This window comes from Petromyzon marinus, chromosome 32, assembly GCF_048934315.1.
Source record: "Petromyzon marinus isolate PM22_M1 ecotype Great Lakes invasive population chromosome 32, UKy_Petmar_22M1.pri1.0, whole genome shotgun sequence".
Taxonomy (NCBI): Eukaryota; Metazoa; Chordata; class Hyperoartia; order Petromyzontiformes; family Petromyzontidae; genus Petromyzon; species Petromyzon marinus.
In genome coordinates, this window is record NC_133698.1 from 5,229,538 (window position 1) to 5,254,249 (window position 24,712).

The window sequence follows — 24,712 nt, forward strand, 5'->3', positions numbered from 1 at the left end:
ACCACTGGCCACTGCTTTCATCCATGGCCAGGCATGTTTGTTGAAATAAAGTCCGCCTTTTTGTTATGATAAAGCTAACACCATAAGCTCCTGTTTGACGCAACGCTGGAAAACAATTCCACGTTGTAAACCCTCTAAAGATGTCACGTTTCTGCCACGCATTATTAGGCGATTGGAGGCACGACTGATTTCTTTCTAGTCGGCTGCTCACTGAATTATTTCTCTTTGAGTAATTTGCTGACTATGGCATTTTACCGCCTGATTCCTTCCAATCAGAAAACCCTTTGCTGTACCCACATTTGATGTCACTGTGTGCGGCCAAAACTTATTTTCCGCACAAAGGCCGACTCATACAACAGTGCCATAGCCAACCAATCAATGTGTCTTTGCTCTGCAGTCAGCTTAATGGCTAAGATTAGGTTCCACGATCTCACGAACGGATTCCACAAGATTGTAATCTTACGCAAATGTCTACACACCTGTCCTGCCATCTCCATTGCCGGCTTGGGGGATTATTGGACATTTGTGTGGGTGCTTTCACAGAGCAGTCACTAAATCCAATTTCCCAATATCCTGAACTATATCTGAAACAGGGCCAAGTGTTAAAATAAACCGTGCAACAGTGATTAAATGCTCATATAAAAATAGTGAGCATTCAAGTGGGGAAACACCAGTTCAAAAAAGCAGATGCAACAATTCTAATTAGCCATGCGGTACACACAGAGAGAAGTCAAAATTTAATGCAAAAAAAGGTCACAGCTGCAACACATAATTCAATAATCCAATGTCCGAGTGCCAATTATTTCCTTTCGTTAGTTTGGACAATAGAAGTAATTTTGTTTGTTCAATTGAAATGTTAATGAATTCATGTATTCCTTATATAAAACTGCACTCTATTTAATTCAATCATATCTACACGTACAGCCTGTTTGTCAAACCACTACCGGATCAGGCTCTCGCCACGCCGTGAGGGTCTTAAGGGTTATTTGACCATATTTCACCGTGCTCGATAGTACGTGTTGAAGGTAGATTTTGCGTCACTGCCCTCTACTGTCCAAAGTGCCGAAAACACTTGTTTGTCTGCACGGGGGTTGCCAATCCAAGTACAATCCAGGCTTAGTTTGCAGAGTATGGTATGATCATTCCAAAAATAACATGCTGTGCGTCGCTTGTTTAAGTACGCTTAGGGTAGGTAGCATCATACCATGAGTTCTAATCTCATTTGTAGGCTGACTTAGCCCATCATCCTCTGAGGATCAAAAACACAAGTACCACCTTGTAGAACGCCAATCATAGTCGTTCACCGGTTCAGGAACACTAACATATCATCAGTGAAACACTTTCACAATTATATACATATTTACATCACAATATATCCCGCTTTCAATGCAAAAGAAATGTTATTCCTTTCCAGGAATCCACTTGCTCAAAAGGATTTCGCTCATCCCTACGAATCAATCTGATTCCACTCGTCAATATGCCACAGCTAAATGCGGTGGCAATGGACGCCTGTAATCCAGTTGTTTGGAGGTTAGGTAAGTATATTGTGCAGGGATGGTTCATCGTCTGCATTTATTCATCACCAGCCACGGTCAATCCACTGCTGGATGGAGGCCTCTGCAAGCTGCTGCCACCTCTCACGATCACGTTATATCAATGGTCATGTCTAGAAGGCGTTCTGTCCGTACCCAGTGATTATTAGCACCCACCGCTCCTTCACAATGCCAATCAACACACAGGCTACTGGATCCAGGGCTGCTGGGGTACGAGGGGACTGTGGCGTAGGTGTGCCACACCTTGAGGGGCAGGGGACGTGGGGGTATTGACCATATTTCACCAGACTCTGTGTATTATTAGGTGCCTCCAGGAGGCAGGCCAGAAAACAAGTTGCCGAATCAAGTGCGTGTTGTTTTCGTTTGAGAGTGTGGGTTTTCTCCCTGTTGTTCCTCCTGAATTCAACCACGCTCAATACGGAATTGACTTAATATCCCAAGGATATTGAAAAAGTCAGGAGATCGAGATAGGTGTTCCAGGGTATGTACGTGTATACTATATATAGCTGTATACACTGTACATGTATATACAAAGATCCCCCGTATAGCCTTAACGGACTGTAGGGGCAAGTGCTGTTAGCGTGCACCTATGAAGGCCGGAACGGTACACGAGGGGGTGGGTGGCCAACACCACGCCCGACCGCCTTAGTCTCCCCAGTGGCGATGTTTACGCACCGCACCAGGCACTCATTTGAGGCTGAGTCGAACTAGGGGAGGACCAGGACCGATTCAGATAATCGTCACTGGTGTTGGTCGTGAGCGGGGATCGAACCCAGGTACCCGGGTTCAAAGCAAAGCGCGCTAACTGCTTCACTACCGCTCCCCACATACGCACACATACACACACACACTTAAATACAGTGGATTCTCTCATGTTGATCAATCAAGAGATGAGTGAAACGCTTCATAAATTTTTTTTAACCACGTTTAGTACGGGTATGTTCGCATTACAGATGCCGCATGTTTAGGATGACGATCAAGCATTGCATATTTATGCAGAGAAATTGCCATGGGACGAATAATATATTCAGGGTGGGGCGTCATGGTAATGCACTCTGGGAGCGCCAAGTGCAAAGCCAAGGCGGCAACTGAGATCATCAAAGTGACCTCAACGCACATTAACATGTATTTACACAACAAAAATGGTGCTCTTGGAGGAAAACAGAGATATGCATTTTGTTTCTCGTAGGCCGCGCACGGCAAACAACGCGCTTGCAATCGCAGAACGTAGCTGGAATCTCCGGCGAAATTAATTCTTCAGGATGCAATCTGTCTCAGATACAGGACCATTGTTACACTCTGGACATACAGACGCATGCGTATTGAACCATGGGTGGTTTAAAAATACATATATTTTCATAAAAAAAACTCCACTTTTTTCGACATAGAAGTGTAATGTATAATGACTTATTGTTAGTAGCTCAGCTTCTTGGAGAGTATATTGAGTTTATTGATTATATTGATGTAGTTAATATTTTAGTTTTTTATCAGTGTACTATATGGTAGTCATTATATAGTGTAGTGTATACCCAGTTACTTAATGTTAATAGCTCAGCTTATTGGAGAGTATATTGAGTACATTGATTATATTGATGTAGTTTATATTTAGTTTTTTCACATCGGTTTATTGTATGGCAGCAGGGTGTTTGCAGTTCTTTAGAAACTCCTTTTTTGTTTTCCACATAATGCACTAGCTTGATATGCAGTTCTTTATATTTACAATTTCCCTCCCTTTATTACTAATAATCCTACATAATACACTAACATAATATGACTTTAAGACCCCCAACCGCCTACACATTCAACAAGGAGTGACTAACCCCATATCTGCATTTGTCATGAACATGCTAAATTCCTCTGTTGATATGTAAACTCCTTTGTCAAGGCGCTCTCCTCCTCCCACCCAGCTTAAAATACGCTGCCAAGCTTAGCAGTGTTCATTAGGACGCTGTCTTTCCGACAGCTCTGTTTCTTCACCTGAGGACGGCTGCTTGCGTTGTGGCCGAAACGTCGTGGGAATTTTATTTTATTATGTTTTATTTTTATTATTTTATTATTTCCCTTCTAGGTGACTTTACCGAAAGAACCAAGAATATGAATCCTTGCAGTCACGAAAGCTTTGAATCGAAAAATTATTTCGGTAAAGTCACATAGATAGGTTCAAAGAAAATAACAAAATCTAAGACGTTTCGATCGAAACACAAGCGTTTTTTTATTTTCCTGATGACGACCGCTTGTGTTGCAATCGAAACGTCGTAGTTTTTGTTATTTTCTTTGAACCTATCTACGTGACTTTACCGAAAGACCCAACAACATGAATTCCTGCAGTCACGAAAGCTTTAAGTCAAGAGATGTATTTTTTTCATACCATGATTGGCGAACATACTTTTGTGAATGCAGTCAATCTGGCTGCTGTGCAAACGTCATTCAACATCGCCACAAATTAATCCTGCCTTGTGCAAAAGAAAAAGGGCTTGTGTGCTCTCTTTGTAAAGAGTGTCACACAGAACTTGCAGGAATATGTTTTCGACGAGCAATGTAAACGTGACAATGAAGTCCCTCTTGCACAGCAAATGGGTAAAGGTGCAGCCTTGCAATCTTTTTAGTGACAGAAAGGCCGTCACTACAGGGAGCTCTCGTGACCCACTTTAAGAGGGTGTTTGGCCTAGTCTTCCACACTGGCCAGATGTCTTAGAAGAGGGGGAAGTATCCAAACGTTATCCCACCGCATGCAACCCTGCCTTCTAACGAGACTAAAACGATGATGGGAAAATAAGTGTTTATTTGTGTGTATATATATACATTTTTACTTTATCATTTTGCTGTGAACTATTGCAATGTCTTGGTTGGATGCACAAAATAATTGGGCTATTGTAATTTGCGTACAGCACTTTCTTTACATGGTGTTGGGCAAAACTATTTTGGCAAATTAAATAGAAAAAAAATGAAAGATATGATTAAATCTGCGAATGTATTTGGAATGAATGTGCAATATTGGAATTTTGGATTTCCAGGACAACTTCGGATCTTCATCATTTTTTCCGGATGTGCTTAATATTTACACTAAGTACAAAAGTAAACTATCTTTGTGTTGACAGTAGTTCTCTTCTGCCCTTGCCTATGGTCAATATGTTTAGCAGCTAACTGCCGATGCGTAGGGTCTGCTAGCCAAGAGAAGGCACCAGGAGCGAGTTTGTGTAGTTTTTGCTGTTCCTGTTCCATTGAAGGAGCATATGCCACAGTGGTTTATTTTAATGTGGTTCCATTGTTTGGCTTGCATGGCCACAGTCGCACCGTGGCTTGTCCTTAACTTTACATCTGTGAAGGAGATGTGTAGATCGGCCTGTTGATGCTCTGATGCGTTTATGACTAACAGTCGTGACTTCACCCAAGAGCACGTGGCACCACTGTTGGGCAGGAAAAGCACGGAAGTGATGGAAAATTGGTGACATCGTTGGTGGGGTTTTTTTTATCAATCTGACAAAATAACAAAAGTCAGATCACACGAAATTTCATATATCTGATTTTGAGATTCGTTTTTTTAGATTAATCCGAGAGTCGGAATCACTTCCCTAAACTGCAGCTACGGGAAACATTCACCATCGATTGAACACCAACAAACTCAGAGACAAGGCAGACAGTTACACGTCTAAAACAATAATTATAAATGAATGCGTGTTCAGATGAACTGCTTGATCAGGGAAGAGGAGAAACAGATCAATGACGGAACAATAAGTATGCAAGCCATCACGGACACCATTATTATGAGCAGATATTTTTTTTGCTAAGTCACCCAGAACAGTACAATTTGCTGTAATGAAGTGGAAAATGTGTAAAAAAAAAGCTAAATGATATCATCACAGCCTAGAGGGGGGAATATTAATGAATGAATTATAGACAGAAAATAACAAATAATTGAAATAATGTGTGGGATTTACGTGTGTTCTCTATATTCAGATTAATATATATAAAGATCTGCATAGGACATTTAAGAGAATCGGAAAAAACGTATTTCATTTATCTGAAAATAGACACTAATGTCACTCATGCAGTCACTTCTGCACTTTCCCCACCAAAACTGATGCCACGTGGCATGGGACGACATCACTATTTGTTTGCATTGGCACAAAATGGAAATGGTCTAAAAATGTGTAAAAAAATGCGATTTGTCCATAAAAGTCCAAAAAACCCAAAACGATGAATCTGAAACGCATCCGACTGTGGCTATTAAAGTGGATTTCTCCCCTGATGGGACCTGGAGCAGGAGAATTCAATGATTCAAATCGAAACAACTGATACTCATCATAATATATAAAATGTCGCCAGCCAATAGGGCTTGTGGAAAAGCACGTACATGGTTTTACCCATCATTATTCTGGGATCTATGATACAAGAGTCACCGTGTAGGGCGAGTGTTGAGCAGTGGGCAGAGTAATTAGTGCACTGCACTCAATGACGGAGCCAGGATTTTCAGGTAGAGGGGGGGGGGCAACCCCTCCAGCAATGAGAAATGATAGAGGAGTTGTTAGTAAGTAAGAAGTTGTCAGTAAGTAAGAAGTTGTTAGTAAGTGAGGACTTGTCCCTTGCTTTTTATTCGACGCGTGTGCGGTGATGGCGCAGCCATCGATCGAGGGTCGACTTCGAACCGCGTTGTGTGATCGGCGTCGCGCTCGCTGAAGGTGAATGCCTTCAGGGAAGTCGTGGACTGTTTACGCAACTGCGCACAATTATGTGAGTCACTTATAACTCATTTGCCGTTACTTATTGCCAATTATGGACTATTGTCCATTCATCTCATAGAGTCCCTGGCATGTAATAATATGCTACACAGTGGCAGTGGAGGTGGTAAATGCCGATTTATATCTAATAAACCCCAATGATCCGATCGAAATTATGGATTTCGATCAGATCATTGGGGGGGACATGTACCACCCCTCCCCCCCCCCCCCCCCACTAGCTGCGCCAGTGACTGCACTATGAATCCGATGACCTGAGTTTGATTCTCAGCCACGTCTAACCTCAGTCTCGAACGGTATCTGAACTGGTTCTGCCACACCCCCTTTGCCAACGTGCGCTGACCAGCATGATGAAGTATGGTGAAACAACCCCCAACCCAACAAGGCATGCAAGTTACCTTTAGCCCGCAGTGGAGTGACAAGGGGATATAAATACTGTGATTATGTGGGATGGTAACAGTGGTTGTCCTATAGGGTACACAACTATGAAACGTTTACCGCTGGCTCAGGACTCCCAATGTCGGTGATAATTACCCGACACTCACATTAGCGTGAAGGCACCAGCTTTTAATAATTATTAAGTTGTGCTGCGACGGTGTGAATAAGAAGGACATTTCATGAGAACAACTCACGAGAGACGGGCACAATTGACTCCAGAGTTGAGACCGAGAGGAGGCAAGAGAAGCCGATGAAGACGGTGGAAGAGATGCCAGCAGTGAGACGACATCAAAGAGTCCGGAGGTCACTGTTGCTGGACAGGAGCTACTTTGGGAAAGGAGGGAATGGAACACGAAGGGGGAGGCCTTTGCTCAAGCAGTGAGAAGTTGCAAACTGACAACAATAACAGCAACGGATCATCACTGTTGGTGGAAATTCCACGTTTCCATAGCAGGTCGAGAATGCATGTTGAATGAGTTTTCAACTCATAGTTAAAAGTGCATAGCTCCAGTGGCTTCCTGATGTCGGAATGAAGAGCGTTCGAGATGGCCGCAGAAGCGCATCTGAACGCGCTCGACGCAGTGACCATTATTGTTCAATCGTTAGCCAAAAAGCAGCCACGAGGATGACCGCAGTTTTGCGTGATACTTCATGCTCCGTTACGACGTCAGCAAGGTATTGTGGTCCATTTGTGGCAAGCATCTGTGTTGAATTAGCGCGACCTTATCATGTCTATCCATAGGGGAGACCACTATAGGTTATCCCACTCATCGTAGCAACCAGGAGATAAAGTATCATGAACCGAGAAGACAAGTGACCAGGATTTGAACTCGCAACCTTCCAGTTGTGAGTCAAGTGCTCTAAGCGCAGCGTCCTCCCAGCCAACGTCATAAAAGGTCGTGTGTGTGCATATATTAAGATTGATTGGGCTGAAATTACACAACTCATGGTGAATGTCTATATTTACGAGTACACAGACATCTGCTCAGAACAAGTTTACAATGTAAGCATGGCCCTGGATGCCACGTTTATATATCCCATGATACATACACATATTGCTTGCACAAAACATTAGAGTGTAATTTATAATAAATAAATAAATATCGCACCGAGCCTCGATGAACAATGCCAAACAACAGTTTCGCAAGGACACGCTCATTGCTGAAATGTAGAGGACGTGATTAGCATCAGTGGGTGGTTAATTTTTCCACGTCTGTTCCCAAAGACAATATTCATGATATATTGCGTATCCAAGCAAAAAAGAGACTCTGTGAAAAGTCCTTCCTGAAGGACACAGTGTTCCACTGAGTTTGGACCACGTTTCAAATCTGCAGACCTCAGATAGAAAGTGCAATATGCATATGCATGCTCCCGCACATGAACACGGGTCCATTGCGTAGCCTTACAGACAGTAGAGGCACGGGATCTTAATGGGCACCTATTAAGGTCACCGAACAGATGTTGGGACCGGCATCACACGTGGCCACCTTGGTATCAACAACGCTGATGTTTACACACGACAAAAAAAAACATAGACACTCATTTAAACATTGACTTAAAGCTTTCGTGACCGCAGGAATTCGTATTCTTTTCCCTTCCGGTAAATTCACGTAGAAAGGTTCAAAGAAAAGAACAAAAAGAACAAACAAAAAAACGACGACGTTTCGATCGCAACACAAGCGCTTGTGTTGCGATCGAAACGTCGTCGTTTTTTCGTAATTTTTATTTTCTTTGAACCTATCTACGTGACTTTTCCGAAAGGCCCAAGAATACGAATTTAAACAGCCAACCTGGAAGATGCCAATGCATATTCGGACACTGCTTGTAATCCAGTCGTTTGAAGAATGGAGAAATAAAGGAAATGTAATCAATTTGAAGACGTAGATATCTCAGAATTGTCGGTGACACCGTTATTTTAACAAGCAGTGAAAATAGATGCCAATAAATATTTTACGAGTTTCACGAAGAAAACGACAAAGTGGGGATAACGATGAATATGAGCAATATGAAAGCGGTGTATAAGTTTATCGTATTGACGAGCAAAACAATTACTATATATTTTTTACAAATTCTATTTTATCAGCTAAGGCCCACTGAGCTATATAGCTATTATTCAGAAGCGACCTGGCCACAAATGATAGCTCCATGAGGTGGCTAATCACGTGGAAATGTATAGCAGCCAAATACTCTAAACGCACGTTTCTAAATGTGGAGGGAAAAACCGGAGGACCTCGAGAAACATTCTCGCAACCAAGGAGAGAACATGCAAACTCCAAATATACAGGCATCAGGGTCGGAACCCACGTCCTCATGTATACCAGGCGAGGTATTTAACATCTCGCCACCGATGTTGTAAAAACACCTTTGTCCAGCAGTGAATATAAAATGTCTGATGATGATAACTTTGGAGTTGGGGTTAAGGAGCCAAGTGAATATCGTGATTTGTATGTGTGGGTTTTCTCCAGATACTCCAGTTTCTCTGCATATGTAAAACACTCATTAAATATTGATCAAACATTGGAATGAACGACCTTCTGAAAAAAATATCTTTGTATCTGTGGGGTAAAGAACATTATTCTGATGCATTAATGAATACCACCCTGTCGGAATGCCACAGTGGGATTGCAACCACGTGCTAATGCCCACCAACTTAATGCCTCCCCATAACTCAGTTACCAGAGGTATGCTTTGGCATTTTTGATAAGAAAACATAAATTTATTGCGCTAAGTTTAACGACCATCAAACAAAACAGCGCGGACAATGTGCTCAGAGATACTGTAATCGTGGCGGGATTAAATGAGGGAGAGTGTCCACTTGACACGTAGCGTTTGTACGGGGTCTCTAAATCCTGGCAGGCCCGCCGCAGAGTGGCAGCTGTGGGACGAGGGCCTCTTCATCCTCGGCCCATCGATCACACGAGCCCAAGGAGCCCCCTTAGCACTCGGACACGGACACAGCCATCAGCCGACAGGCTATTCACTGGGGGCACGTGAGGGCCGTGAGAGCACCGAGTGATCTCATTCCTATGCCGCCGCTGCCGCAGAGCGGTAAGGTGTGAACAAATGAGGTCTAGCGGCACCACTTGCTTTTCATTACGTGTAACGAAGAGCTGCTACTGCGTTCGTCTAGCATGCATGTGGACAAAGATCCACCACCGTATAGCCTCGACAGACTGCTGTGGCACGTGCTGTTGGCGAGCACCTCTGAAGGGCGGCTATGGCACACGAAGGGCGTGGGTGGCCAACACCACTCCCGAGTGACGATGTTTACCCACCGCACCAGGTGCTTTATTTGAGGCTGAGTCGACCTAGGGGAGGGCCCGGGACCAGTTCAAATAATCGTCACTGGTGTTGGCCGCGAGCGGGTATCAAACTCGGGTCGCCCGATTTGGAGCGCAGCGCGCTCGCCGCTACACTACCGCTCCCCATGCAGAGTGCACAGACACGCACGCAGAAACAAAGACGAAGGCCCCACGCATAACCATCACAAGGTGTGGGGGTAAATGCTGTTAGCGAGCACCTTTAAAGGCTTGCATAGCGCACGTGAGGGTGGTGTGTCCCAGCACCATGTCCAGGCCACCTCTGTTTTCCTGAGTGCTGATGTTCACACATTTTGCACTCGGTTCTCATTAAGGCTGAGACGACTTAGGGGAGGCCCACAACCGCTTCAGATAATTATTCACCACTGACGTTAGCCATGAGCGGTAATCGAACTCGGCTGGGACACAAAGACAAAGATCCCCCGTGTAGCCTGAACAGACTGTTGGGGAAAGTGCGGTTAGCGAGCACCTATGAAGACCGGAACGGTACACGAGGGGGTGGGTGGCCAGCACCACGCCCGAACGCCTTTGTCTCCCCAGTGGCGATGTGTAAACACCGCACCAGGTACTCATTTGAGGCTGAGTCGACCTAGGGGAGGCCCAGGACCGGTTCGAATAATCGCCACTGATGTTGGCCGTGAGTGGGGATCGAACCCGGGTCGCCAGGTTCATAACGCAGCGTCGCGCTAACCGCTACACTCCGGACACACGTGCGCACACAACAACAACAACCGCCATTCGCCACTAAGTGGTGGTGACGTCACCATGATGCTTGTGCCAGGCCATGTGCACCTTGAGGCCACGTGAAGTGACGAACGCTCGCTGGCAGGAGGTCACGGGGCAGACCCAGGTGCCATGGGTCGACTGACTGAGATGACTGGCTGATGCACCACCTGTGCCCTCTACTGTGCCAACCTGCTGTGCTTTAACAACCCGGCGCTCCGCTCGTTGTTGTGAGCATCGCTCCTCCGCCCTCCGTTGTTGTTGGAGGGCGACTGCCTCCAACTGCCCAGTAGCGTCCTTCACGAGCCTCCTCCACAGAGGTCGATCTTGACACCGCTGGTACCAGTCATCGGCAAGTCCACTCAGCTCCACGTCCTCCTGTACCACATCACTCCATCTCTTCTCTAGCCCGTGCCGTGCCCGTTTAGCCCCCTCGATCCGGCCGAACAAAAGCTGTTTCGGCATGCGGTGGCTGGGCATGCGGGCTACATGACCCAGCCAACGCAGCCTTGCCTGCCGGAGGAGCTCACCGATGGGACCTTGCCCAGATCTTTCCAAGATTTGTGAGCTCCTCACACAATCCTTCCTGGTTAAACCCAGGATGGATCGTAGGCAGGCTAGCCTAAATGTTTCTAACCGGCGAAGATGTTCCATTAGGGGGGTCCACGTTTCGCAAGCGTAGAGAAGGGAGGGAATGACCGTGGCCGAGAAGACCTGAAGCTTAGTGCGGAGCGACAGACCAGGTAGCTTCCACACAGCGTTACGCAACCGATGAAAAGATATTGCTGCTCGACTGATTCGGAGTGAGACCTTTGCTGTTAAACTGGAACCGGTCATAAGCACACTGTCCAGGTATGGGAAACTCTCCACTCTCTCCACAACAGTTGTGGGAGTGGAGTGCCCGGTGGTACAAAATACCCAGGCAGGTGCTAAGTTTTGGTGGGGCTGATGGTAAGGCCCCATCTCTTAGTGGCACGCTCCAGTCTCAGCAGCAGCGTCTCCAACTCCTCCTCTGAATGAGCAGCTATTACCAAATCATCGGCATACATAACGTGGTTGAGCAATAGGGAGCCATCTCTTGACCGTACCCGGGCATCGATCAGCCTCCTATTATATCTGTACCAAATTCTAGATTCCTCTGGTACAGCTATTGAAGGCTTCACGAACTACGTGGTTAAAATATATGTTAAATAATGTGGGAGCCAGAGGACATCCCTCTCGCATCCCAAGGTGTACAGGGAATGGCTCTGACTCCCGGCGACGTAGTTTTACCCGGGCCCGCTCACCATCATGAAGGTCCTTAATGGTCGTGAGCAGAGGGTCAGGGGCTCTAAAAGCACGAAGAACAACCAAGAGCCCAGGCCTACTGATGGTATCATAGACCTTGACCAGGTCAATAAAGCAGATATGTAGGTCTTGTTGGAATTCCAACGCGCGCACACACACACACCCACATGCGTTAACACGCATTCACACTCGCACAGAGGTTCCCTAAGCTAATTGACTGGGGAAGTGCTGCTCGCGAGCACCCATTAACGCTCGCACTGCACACGGGGGGGGGGGGGGGGGGGGTTGGTGGGACGATGTGGTCGGAATCACGCACGGCCCAGTCGCCTTTACCTTCCCAACGCTGGAGTTGAATGATTTCAAAATGAGAATGGTGGGGGATGGGAGGGGGGCAATCATTTTGGAATGGGTCGAGCGAGGGGGTGGCCCGGGTCACGTTCACACACCTTTCCAATTACTTCCACTGAAATCACACTCGGCTGCTAACTGCGATGCCTGCGTTCGATTTCCCCAGCAAGCGGTGACATTGCATGCGCAGATATATTAAAATGCGATTCCCGTGCTGTATATGTTAACGTTGTCTATTGCTTTGGGGCCCGGTCTCAGCATAGGTTGATCGTTGTCGACTGCCTACGATGTGCTGCTTATTTTTTTTATATCGAACTCCGAATGAAGGGCCGAGTCACATCCCCTGTTTACAATTTGAAGTCCCCAATGCACCAACAGCATAACCGTATAGTGCCACCCACCCACCCCCCGCTGGGCTTTTGTATAGATGCAGTGTGTATATATTCGTCCATTCAGAGTGGCGTATAGGTTAACATTATTCTCTAAGGAACCGAAGAGGTCTTGAATTCATTTCCCAGCCAAGGTGGTTGTCTCCTTGGGCAACTCATTATCTAGTACTGCACGTGCCCCTCACGCGACATTGAAATGCTGTTTAAAATGAGTACACATATGTGGCTGTGGGTTTGGACGATGGGAAAACTTTTTTAAGATTATGTCCCACCACCCCACCCCCCCCCCCACTTTTTTTTTTTACAACCTACACAGCCGACGTGAAAGATCAGGAGCACAGTCCCCGAGTGTGCAGCGAGGCCAATCGTAGCTTGCGGTGGCGGGAGCGCTAAGTGCAGCGTTGACCTTTTACCGCTCACAAGCACGCATTACCGTCCGTGCGGTGAACGGGTGAACGGGTGAGCACACCCGCCTCCCAAGGTTTTTAGGGATTCAACCCTCCGCCCCAAGCACCGGGCTCGCTGACAATATTCTGCAGCAGCAGCAGCAGCAGCAAACAGCAAACAGCATTATCAAATAAGCACAGTGGCCACTAATTTGTATGGACATAAAAAGATCCCATGACATTATCGCGAGCAGGATTAAGCGCGCGCGCCGCTGTCAAGAGCACGTGTGTGGAACGTTTTGCCGCGCAAATAATAAATTGCCCTTTCTCCCGAGCGTTCGCCGGAGGTTCAAAACAAACCCCAAAAAAAAACCGCCACCGTCGCCGACGAGTCTAAGGTGAGCGGTTCTAGGCAGAAGCAAACTGCAGTTGAGCGGCAATACCCGGCACAGAAATTTTGCAAAGTATGGAAACTATATTCCGCCACTCTCAATCTTTGTCATCTTTATTAATAATTTTTAAAAAACACACACACACACACTGGCGCCACAACATTTGTAGCCGTTGCAATTAAAGTGCATTTTACAGGAATCGGTGATCTGCATCACTTAATTATTTTAGTATTTATTTAATATGTATTCGAGTAGATTTGAGTCATTGTATAAATTCACACTGGGTAAGTTGTTTACTACAAATGCTTGTTTACGTGTCACTGCGAGCTTTGCTGCATGTGTGTTGCGGGGGCCGCTGCCCCCCGGGCTCCTCCGTCCTAACCCCGCCATCCCGCGTCTCCTCCGTCGCAGTCGTACTGCTGCCCCCCCCCCGACTGCTCTGTCGGGTTCGGGCTACCGACCTCCAACTCCTCGCCCCCCTGTGCCCCCGCCTGTGCTGCTGCCCGCGTAGGCATGCCTCGATCGGTAGGGTCGACGGCTGTACGCTAACGACGCGCCACGCGGGCTCAGTAGCGGGCGCGCTGCGGCGAGCGCGCTCGCGAAGTAAAACCCCGACTCGTGCGCGAAACGAAAGGGTACCGCGCGCCGACGCGTGACTCTGCGGCCGGCGCTTGGCCCCCCGGGATCCGTTCGCGTACACGCCCCTCGTGCCCAGGCGCTAACGAACCCGACTCCGCTACCTGCCCGACTCCGTACACCAATCACACGCGAGGGACTTGGGGTCAGGGGTTAGAGGGCAGGGGTTACCCACCGTGTGTGCGTGCCACTGATTGGAGGGAGTCACTCCGCCCCGATTTAAAGACCGTCTAAACAGCCACGCGTGTGCGCGAACACCAGACGCTACACTCTCCTATTCGCCGTGAACAGCCGCGTATGCACGCGAACACAAAGCACTCCACCCCCCTCTTCGCACTCACAGCGACCACACGACACAGTTTTATCCTCTACTGGCGGTTTTATTCCCCGCGAATAACCCGCTAAACTACGTGTTTGTGTGAGTCAGCAGACACTACCTAGCCTATCCTTCGGGGATTCTGGGCTCAATTTATCCTGCCTGGCGCTCCACTTTCTACCCTCTGATTAATTAGCTCAAACTCACCTCTCTCTTACGCTTACTTCCACTCAGATGCGCCGGAAGCTGTGGAAGGGCGATGCTGTAGGTCGTCTCCGTGGAGGGTTGTGCCTGGCTGCGTTGAAGCTCGTCACACGGACGACTCGAACGGCTGACTCCAACAACCCACTGCTCTCGATGTCTTGAAGAACTCTAATCCTTACTGCCTGAATCACCCTCCTTTTATCCTACCTATAACAAAGGCATTCTGCTGCGGCACCCTCTTTGGCCTCCTGTCCAATCAGAGGCCTGGATTTTCCCGCCATTTTGATACCCGGATCCCAGCTCTGGTGACGTCACCGCTGTGGTCTCCTCGACGTCCGCTCTCCGTTCTTCCCGCTATCCGCCCACTGACTCGTGTGTGTGTGTGTGGTTCCACTCGCGGTGGCTCAACGGCCCCCGCCGCGACCACGCAACTTTAATATCAGGTCACGGCGCCGCGGTGCACGTCAGCCTCGGGGGTAGGTCGCACAATTTCCCGGCCGCAGGAAACCGTGAAGCTTGATTCCATGAGGGGCTTCTGGATGAAAACCCGTCGGCCAGGTGACCTTCCCTCCCGGCTCTACGTGGGGCGTGCGTGCGTTCATGTGGGGGGCGGGGAGGGGCGCGCCGCGTCGGCGTCGTCACTCTCCGGTGGCGGCCTCACGGCGGTGGGCACGGCCCCGACGGAGCGGCTCCGCTGCGGCGGCACCACAGTGCGTCAGTCAACACCATGGGCACCCTTGCAAATCAGGTCTTCAAGGTATTTTGGCAGGTGAAATATTTTAACAAACACAATTTTATTTCCATTTCCATAACATGCGTTCAACATTTTAACGTTTACGCATGATCAAAAAAGCCCTCCAGCGTTCGACACAATTGGTACCACTTTGTGGGATTTCAACACTCATTCTTCAATAATAATGTTGACCAATAAAAAATATAACGCACACCGTATTTCACAGAGGTTAAGCACCACGACTCGGAGGCGCGGGGCCAAGCATCAGGGCGACAGAGCTCGTGGCGCGCCTTCAAATGTCTTTTTTGAAAGCCGGCGTAGAATGAACGCTGCTTCTGCCGCGTGCTGCTGTCAGTGTGCAGCAGGAGCAGTGGTGGCCGCGTTCCAGACGGCCAGAAGGGGGTTGAGAGGTGGCGGTGGTTGTGCTGCCGTGAAGCAATGATGCCCGGCAGTGAGCCCCCCCCCCCGCCCCGCCCCGCCCCACCTTACTCGGGGTCGTCGATCTTCGTCGCAGGCTTCGGCCTCCACGTCCGCCTCCCTGCTGCTGATGCTTGACGAGGTGGCGCGAGCGCTCCCCTGATCACGTGATCGCTCAGCAAGTGGACTCGCTCTCTCATTGCCCATGGCATGGGCTCAGGAGAGTGGACCCGTCGTGGGAATGTGGAACTTCCACCGCTGGCTCAGGGACGCCAGTTACTCGTTGCTGCTTTGATTTTCACGGCTGACAGCGTGTGTGAGTGCGCGGGTAAATATTACAAGAGACGGTTATGCTGTAATGCAATTGATGTTTTAATAAACAAAACGTTGAATGTGAAACTAATAATCCGATGTGTATAGATTCGTTTATTGGGTAAAACGATTTACTCTTAGGCATATAAGTGTCGCACGATGTGTACGTGTGTGCTTATACATATTTAATTATTGTTCACTCCACTCTCTAAGGAGTCAAAGGTTAATGCAGGAGGTAAAGGCTTCCCTTGTGCATTTTTTTACAGCTGCGAATTCTCTTCTATGAAATATTAAATCCATTTTTGGAATGGAACGCCGTTAACCTGACATAATGTTGTCAGGAGTCCTGAAACAATATCCTGATGCTTCCGTCTATTGTACGAAAAAAAACTGGTTGGGGGCAGTAACTCATTTGGGACGGAAACGTGAGTGGAGTAAATTACCAGAGCCACCATCCACCCCCTGCCTCTCGTTGACTCCACACACTCTCCGTCGCCGATCTCCCATTTACCACTGCGCCTCCCCAGCCATTTCCTAAGGATTAATAAGTCCTTAACTGACAGATGGGAGACACGGACTTCATGCCGTGTGATTGCATTCATGGCATCATGATGAAATTGTCTCCAGTTATTTCTTCTTTATCTGTTGAATTCATCCTAATTTGCACCTGCCAACTCACCTTCTGTTTTGCATCTATTTTCTGTAGTTATTTGGCTGTAAAACTCAACTAAATCTCACAGGCACGGCGTTCACCAGCCATTGGTGTCCGTTAACCAGTGGTGGAAATTATACATTCCTATGGTAGGGGCCAGTCTCTCCATTGGACGACCGCCCATAAATAACCAAAAAGTGGTACTAATTTTACATACTCAAGGAGAATGATAGGCAACCCCTCACAGGGATTTTAATGTACAAATGTAAAAATGTGAGTCAAGCATTTGAACCATGATAGATATGGCAATGTCTCCTCCATACATCTGCCTCGCCATGTACAAAAAACCCGACGTGGATGACTATGTCGTGCTGTGTTTAGTACTGCTGTGCCACATAATACAACATATCGTGGTAAATTTTACAAAAAAACTAAAACTATGCAAGAGAGCATCGGCAGGACACATCAAGGCTCAAATGTATGACAGCTGATGGGCGATGTTGAATGTACAGGGGGGTCCAGATGTCGTGTGACCCCCAATTAATTGACTCCTAACATTTGTTTTCCATTTTCATATTAATTTCTGTATTGAATAAACCTAACTTCAAAAATATTAAGCTTAAGCAAACATACGGACCACCCTGTATGTTTGTTGATCTTCCTTCGAACCATACATAGTCATCCGTGCTATTAAGAGATGCCTGGAAAGGACAGCCAAAGGAACAAATATGCTTAAAAGACGACAGTAGCAGACATGGAGCATAATGATCAGACTGACGGATCATTGCATTGTGATACCATGAGGTTATGGTGATGACTTAGGGGAGTATTCATCCAGCATAGATCATGATTTAAAAAAAAAACATTAAAAATGTGGATATTTCAGATATACTGCATAGGCATAAGTGAATGTTTTACCAATCTCTATACATATTTAATATCAGTAACTTGTTAAATAAATAATATTCCTACGATCCCTCAACAAAACTATTACTTGATTTGACTACATATATTTATTGACTGCTTAACTGGCATATTTATTTTAATGAATGTGCATAACTGAATACATATTAGTCCTGTGTAATCAATTATTTGACATCAAATACTGATGCAGAAACACTCAACTGTCCAATTACAGCAGTGGCAATAATTAATTTCATATTCACTGCATATCAGCTAGTTAATTTATATAATAATTTAATTAAGAATTAGGATTTATTTATTCGAGTTCAAACGCTGCTGTGTGGTGGCACGGTAGTTTAATTATTACAAGAACATAAGTCAGAAGCACACATTCATGCAGCATGTGATGTACTGCCCATTGAAAGTGGTAATTCGGCCTTGCCATGAGATCGTAATGGCTTTGCACTATAAAATCCTCAAGATGGTAAAACACAGCAGTGGAACGATGGCCCACGTCATGACAGTCCAGGGTCAGTAACGTTTAGATTCTGAGTTCAAACTCTGGGTTACGCCACCTAAATAAGGTCCGCGTATTTTGGTCCATCTGATGTCGGCACGGTCACTGAATGTTTGCTTGCAAAAATCAGCTTCCCATATTCTGACAAACATTGGGCAGTGTTATATTCTTGCTTAGCCTCTCGTATATAGAGATGTATGAGTGATTACCTGTTTATTCTTCATGTTGTTTTCTATTTTACTAACATTCCAATCGTGCTCATTGGCGACACCATAAGATTAAATGTTTCCAGTATATGGTGAACTGAGTTCGATTTCAGACAATGGCTAACAGGAGTGTTGAGAAAAATCTGAACTCATTCTGCCCCAGACATTTTTTAAGTGACGTCCAAAGCTGACAATCGGAAAGGTTAAGAGGTCAAATCCTGGTTGGGGTTTTCCTCTGCCCATCATCTTTTCGGGCTCTACAAAATGAATACCACTTTGTGAGGAAGTCAATAATTGCAGTCTTATGAATAGACTTTCCCCCATCATAGGAATGAGGAATCTACAGTTTTGGCTCAGGGTTGTAAACAGGAGATGAGCACCACTTCAATGCTCATTTGAGCAGCCAAATAATTTTGACTTTCAAAGTTATTGATTTAACATTCAGTGAAAGAAAACAAAAGCTATTGTTCACAACCCCATCGGAAAGTATCACCAGGTAGTGTGCACTGGGAGACATTGGAAGGGTATTCTGTGGAAATTCCTTGCGAAACACAATGCTGGCTCCACATTGTATAAATCAGGGTAACCTCAACAACAGGAAGCGTTTCAAATATTTCCCACTGTGATTATAAAACCCCTTGCAAGGCTCCTTTTTTAATCTCTTTCAAGTTTGTATTACTGCTTCAAACTTCTTCTCGATAGAGCCGATGATCTTATATTGAAATAAAAATGCACGTATAACAACTGCCAGTGTGAGTATCTGTTCAAATGGCGCTCAGCTCAAAGTCTGAAGGTTAAGAGTTGACATTCTGGCCAGAGTTTGATGCGGCCCATCATCTCTCTGTAGCTGTGATATAACAAGTACCGCCTTGTATGTTTAACACGTAGGCTTTCGCGACCAATATTATTCATAATAAAGGTTTTTGGGTTAGATCGCGTTATTTATAAATGTGTCGTAACCCTCCACCACCCGACACGGCCAATCAGCAAAAAAGTGTCACGTTGACAAAAGACAAATAATTCACTACTTTAGCCCACCGGTGTGTTGAAGAGTGAATCCACAACATTTACAGTTTGAGTAGTACGACGTTTCGCTGGTAATTACATCCCCAGCATCATCGGGCAATTCGCCAGAATGGTAAAGCCCTCACTTGCTCCCGGTCTTAAATAGAGCAGCAGGGTGACGTCATCATTTAACTCATTCAGGTGCAGTAATTATTAGTACCGCCTTGTATGTATGTATGCTGAAATCCTTTCGCACCTACGGAGCCAACTGCGCTAATTGGAAGTTACAAACGGTTGTCCTATGGATATACTGGCTCCAGCCACAGGTATATGGAATTGGTCCAGACTGCTAATTGCAATTCACAAAACGCAATGGAAATGATCAGTGGGGGTGGGCTTAATAATAATAATGGACGTTATGTACATTGAAGTAATTCTCATAATTATCAGCCATGATCAATCCACTTCTGGATGAAGTCCTCCCCCATAACTCCTGCTAACTTTCACGATCCTGTGGTGTAATAATCAACCTTGCAGCAGCACACAACCAGATGTAATCGCTCCATCTTCTCGGTCGGTTGGGCATCCACTTGAACCATTGTACCCAATGGTAATGATGATAATGACAACGTGTGGTTGTTTACCTGTCTGTCATCTGGGAATTTGGATCAAGGGCCATTGAACTTCGTATCACTTTGCCAAAAATATTGACTTGACGAGCCATCGTTTGATCTTTGCGCAGTATATTGTTCTGTAAGAGGCAAGTGAGGGCAGTATCCCCGTATTTACCCTGCTAGTGAAAGCCTCTTTCAAGCTCAAACTCGGTTTCCTTCGCATTGTCATGAATCACAACATTCCCTGAAACCCACGAACAGCAAACTGAGCTCGATTTAAAATCCCAAATCGTTAGGTTTCTCTATGTAGGGTATTAGGATTCGGTTGTGGTGTCATGGTTAGCACACTGGACCTTTGCAAATCGTAACGTCACCGATTCGACCTCCCGGTTTGGCAGTTGAAACAATAAGCGCCAGTCCCTCTCCAGCCAGCTGTGTAAATGGGTGTCAGGTTGTGTGTGGTGGAGTCGCGTGTGGGTACTCCCACTTCTTTCTGAATGCATCTGGTCGCTGTGAAAAGTAGGCCAAATACACTCTAGATGGCCTTTTTCTCGTGGAGACCCTTCTGGAATATATACTATAATAGCTTTACTACCCGGCTTCGCCCGGGACTTGGATACACCACGCCCGGCCGCCTTTGTCTCCCCAGTGGCGATGTTCACACACCCACACCAGTTACTCGTTTGAGGCTGAGTCGACCTAGGGGAGGCCCAGGACCGGTTAAGATAATAATCGTCACCGGTGGTGGCCGTGAGCGGGAATCGAACTCGGGTCGCCGAGTTCGTAGCGCGGCGTAGCGCTAACCATAGGTACACAAACACGCGCTTGTTGCAGACACACAACTTTCAGGGTGCGTACGGCAGTAAACGACTGAAATCATAAAGCAATGCTGCGTGAAGAACGCCTTAGACCTGTAAAACATTTGTATTTCACTTTACCCGCGATCAGCAGGCACACTCCGTGACGCTTCCGCACACGGGTCACATGACAGATGTGACGTCACAGCTCACTTGCCGTGCAAAAAATAAATGCATTATTGAGCTCCCCCCTCTCCCCCAAAATAAATTTAAAAAAATGTATTTATATAATTTTTTCATGGTGTACAGTCTGGAAAGTACCCACATGGCAAATTTCAAGTTTGTTGCATGTCGGGAAGTACGCTACACATTTTGAACAGACACACATAATCACAAATTTCCCTTTTATATATAGAGATGTATATGTTTAAGTGCATATGTGTGTGTGCCCATACTGCGCATGTATATATTTTCCCCGAAGCAAGTAATAACCTCAATGCATGTGATAGATAATTTGAAGTTGTGCCTTCCTGAAAAGCAATCTTGTGCTGATGTTTTTTTTCTTAATAAGAAAAACATGTACTTATATATATGCAACATAAAGCGAGAGAGAAATGTGTTATTTGCCACTCAATGCAGACCTCCAGCGATGGGTTAGACACAATGCATGTATTGGAAATTAACGCTCAAGAATGTGAATATGTGTCATATTAAATTGCACCCACAGCATATGGTATGTGGACACCTTTAGGGGGAATAGACATTCTTTGGCTGGATTTAAAACAATTTGCAATTGGCATTGCTTTCGGAGGATCCTGCACACTTGGATTACATCCCACGGATTGATGCATGTGTCTGAACCTGCTCTTTAGCTTCATCATTGTTATTTTGGTGAGAGCCAGCAGGACAAGAAAGTCACTCGATCATGGGTATGATGTGACATTCCCCAACAATGGGTTGATGGAATCTGATTACAACCACAGGGCCATGCAACGTGACCCCTTCAAACCGCAGCCTGAAGAGACTCGTGTTATTTGCAATCCTATAAGGCTCCGTACACAAGAAACACGATCGGAATGTTTATGATATTTTTTTTCTGAGCAACGCTAATCAAACACTGCAAAATCAATGAGAGCAACCTCCTGCATATCAAAGCATCACATGCACACAGCATCAACCCTCTTGGGTCAATACAAGGGATCTCGCTTAATGAAGCTTATAGCAACAGTCATCCAATGGGCGAAGCTGCTCTCGCTGCCAAAGAAACGTGGGATTTTAACCAACAGCTCAGGGCTTGCCAGCGGAGGTGAACAGCGCGAATTTTGTTTTTTGAGCATCAACGTGAGGATCGTCGAACATCGTTGATCAGCCACCAGTGGGCTTCGCTTTCATTGGGCTTCATTGTCACACTCCGCGGACGGTGAATGAATTGGCTCACTGATGATGATGGTGATGATAGATTTGTTGTGTTTTGGGTGTGTGACTAAAGAAGGGAAAAACTTGAGACTGACCTTGCCTTATAAGGGAAACCAGTCAACCTTCAGGCCATACGCTCTCGTGGCTCAAAATAAAATATCACGTGCCCTTGGCTGGGTCCAATATCACGTGCCCTTGGCTGGTTCCGATATCACTTGCCCTTGGCTGGTTCCAATATCACATGCCCTTGGCTGGTTCTGATATCACTTTCCCTTGGCTGGTTCCGATATCACTTGCCCTTGGCTGGTTCCAATATCACTTTCCCTTGGCTGGTTCTGATATCACTTTCCCTTGGATGGTTCTGATATCACTTGCCCTTGGCTGGTTCGGATATCACTTGCCTTTGGCTGGTTCCGATATCACTTGCCTTTGGCTGGTTCCGACATCACTTGCCCTTGGCAGTTTCCGATATCACTTGCCCTTGGCTGGGTCCAATATCACGTGCCCTTGGCTGGTTCTGATGTCACTTGCCCTTGGCTGGTTCCAATATCACTTTCCCTTGGCTGGTTCCGATATCACTTGCCCTTGGCTGGTTTCGATATCACTTGCCCTTGGCTGGTTCCAATATCACTTTCCCTTAGCTGGTTCCAATATCACTTGCCCTTGGCTGGTTCCAATATCACTTGCCTTTGGCTGGTTCCAATATCACTTGCCCTTGGCTGGTTCCAATATCACTTGCCCTTGGCTGGTTCTGATATCACTTGCCCTTGGCTGGTTCCGATATCACTTGCCCTTGGCTGGTTCCGATATCACTTGCCCTTGGCTGGTTCCGATATCACTTGCCCTTGGCTGGTTCCGATATAACTTGCCCTTGGCTGGTTCCAATATCACTTGCCCTTGGCTGGTTCCAAATCACTTGCCCTTGGCTGGTTCCGATATCACTTGCCCTTGGCTGGTTCCGATATCACTTGCCCTTGGCTGGTTCCGATATCACTTGCCCTTGGCTGGTTCCAATGTCACTTGCCCTTCGCTGGTTCCAATATCACTTTCCCTTGGCTAGTTCCGATATCACTTGCCCTTGGCTGGTTCCAATATCACTTGCCTTTGGCTGGTTCTGATATCACTTGCCCTTGGCTGGTTCCGTTATCACTTGCCCTTGGCTGGTTCCGATACCACTTGCCCTTGGCTGGTTCCAATATCACTTGCCCTTGGCTAGTTCCGATACCACTTGCCCTTGGCTGGTTCCAATATCACTTGCCCTTGGCTGGTTCAGATATCACTTGCCCTTGGCTGGTTGCAATATTGCTTGCCCTTGGCTGGTTCCGATATCACTTGCCCTTGGCTGGTTCCAATATCACTTTCCCTTAGCTGGTTCCATTATCACTTGCCCTTGGCTGGTTCCAATATCACTTGCCTTTGGCTCCAATATCACTTGCCCTTGGCTGGTTCCAATATCACTTGCCCTTGGCTGATTCCAATGTCACTTGCCCTTGGCTGATTCCGATATCACATGCCCTTGGCTGGTTCCGATATCACTTGCCCTTGGCTGGTTCCAATGTCACTTGCCCTTGGCTGGTTCCGATATCACTTGCCCTTGGCTGATTCCAATATCACTTGCCCTTGGCTGGTTCCGATATCACTTGCCCTTGGCTGGTTCCGATATCACTTGCCCTTGGCTGGTTCCAATGTCACTTGCCCTTGGCTGGTTCCAATATCACTTGCCTTTGGCTGTTTCCGATGTCACTTGCCACCGTTGTTAGCCTGGCGCGGGATTTTTCTATCCTCATAACGCTGCTTTCATGGCGCAATAGCACGAACCACAGCGGCACTGCCGTATCCCCATCGAAATCCATGGTATATGCATATAATGCGCCATTACAGAGTATCATTTTTAGAATGCAAAGCATGCCTTGTGTGAATTAATTTAAAATCTGTGGACCAAACTACCACAAGGAAATCGTTGAAAACTGGACAATGATTACAACACATCTAATCATTATGGCACCAGTAGAGTATTTTAAATCGCTATATACTATATTTTTTTGCATTTCTATCTTGGTAGTATAGGTATATACGTGCTTGCACACACTGTGTGCATATATTTTCATTAGTGGAAAGTACAGTATGGGAGGGGACCACACAATAGCATGAGTCCAATGCTCCAGGCAGTCATTTATTATGAATAATTATTTAATTCACGCAAAAAATATGAACACTGCCCGCATCTGAATAATGTCTGTTTCCGATAGAATCCAAGAGATATGTGCGTACATCATGACCACACCACCCCCCATATCTCATAGGCTCATGGCTAAGACCACTGCCTCTGAATGACACCTACATTTTCATTTAAAATAACGATTCATTAACCATAAAAAATCACCATTCCAATGCCCAAGCTTATTATGACTT

General features: G+C 46.3%; 1 long non-coding RNA gene across 1 annotated transcript; it reads right to left on the minus strand.

Annotated features, from left to right (window-relative positions):
• Positions 1–724: 724 nt before the first annotated feature.
• LOC142929620 (uncharacterized) lies at positions 725–7,050 on the minus strand. The gene is made up of 2 exons (XR_012945807.1): positions 6,922–7,050; positions 725–4,960 (listed from the first exon to the last, which is right to left on the minus strand). It is a non-coding gene; the product is annotated as an uncharacterized LOC142929620 (long non-coding RNA).
• Between the last annotated feature and the right edge of the window lie 17,662 nt (positions 7,051–24,712).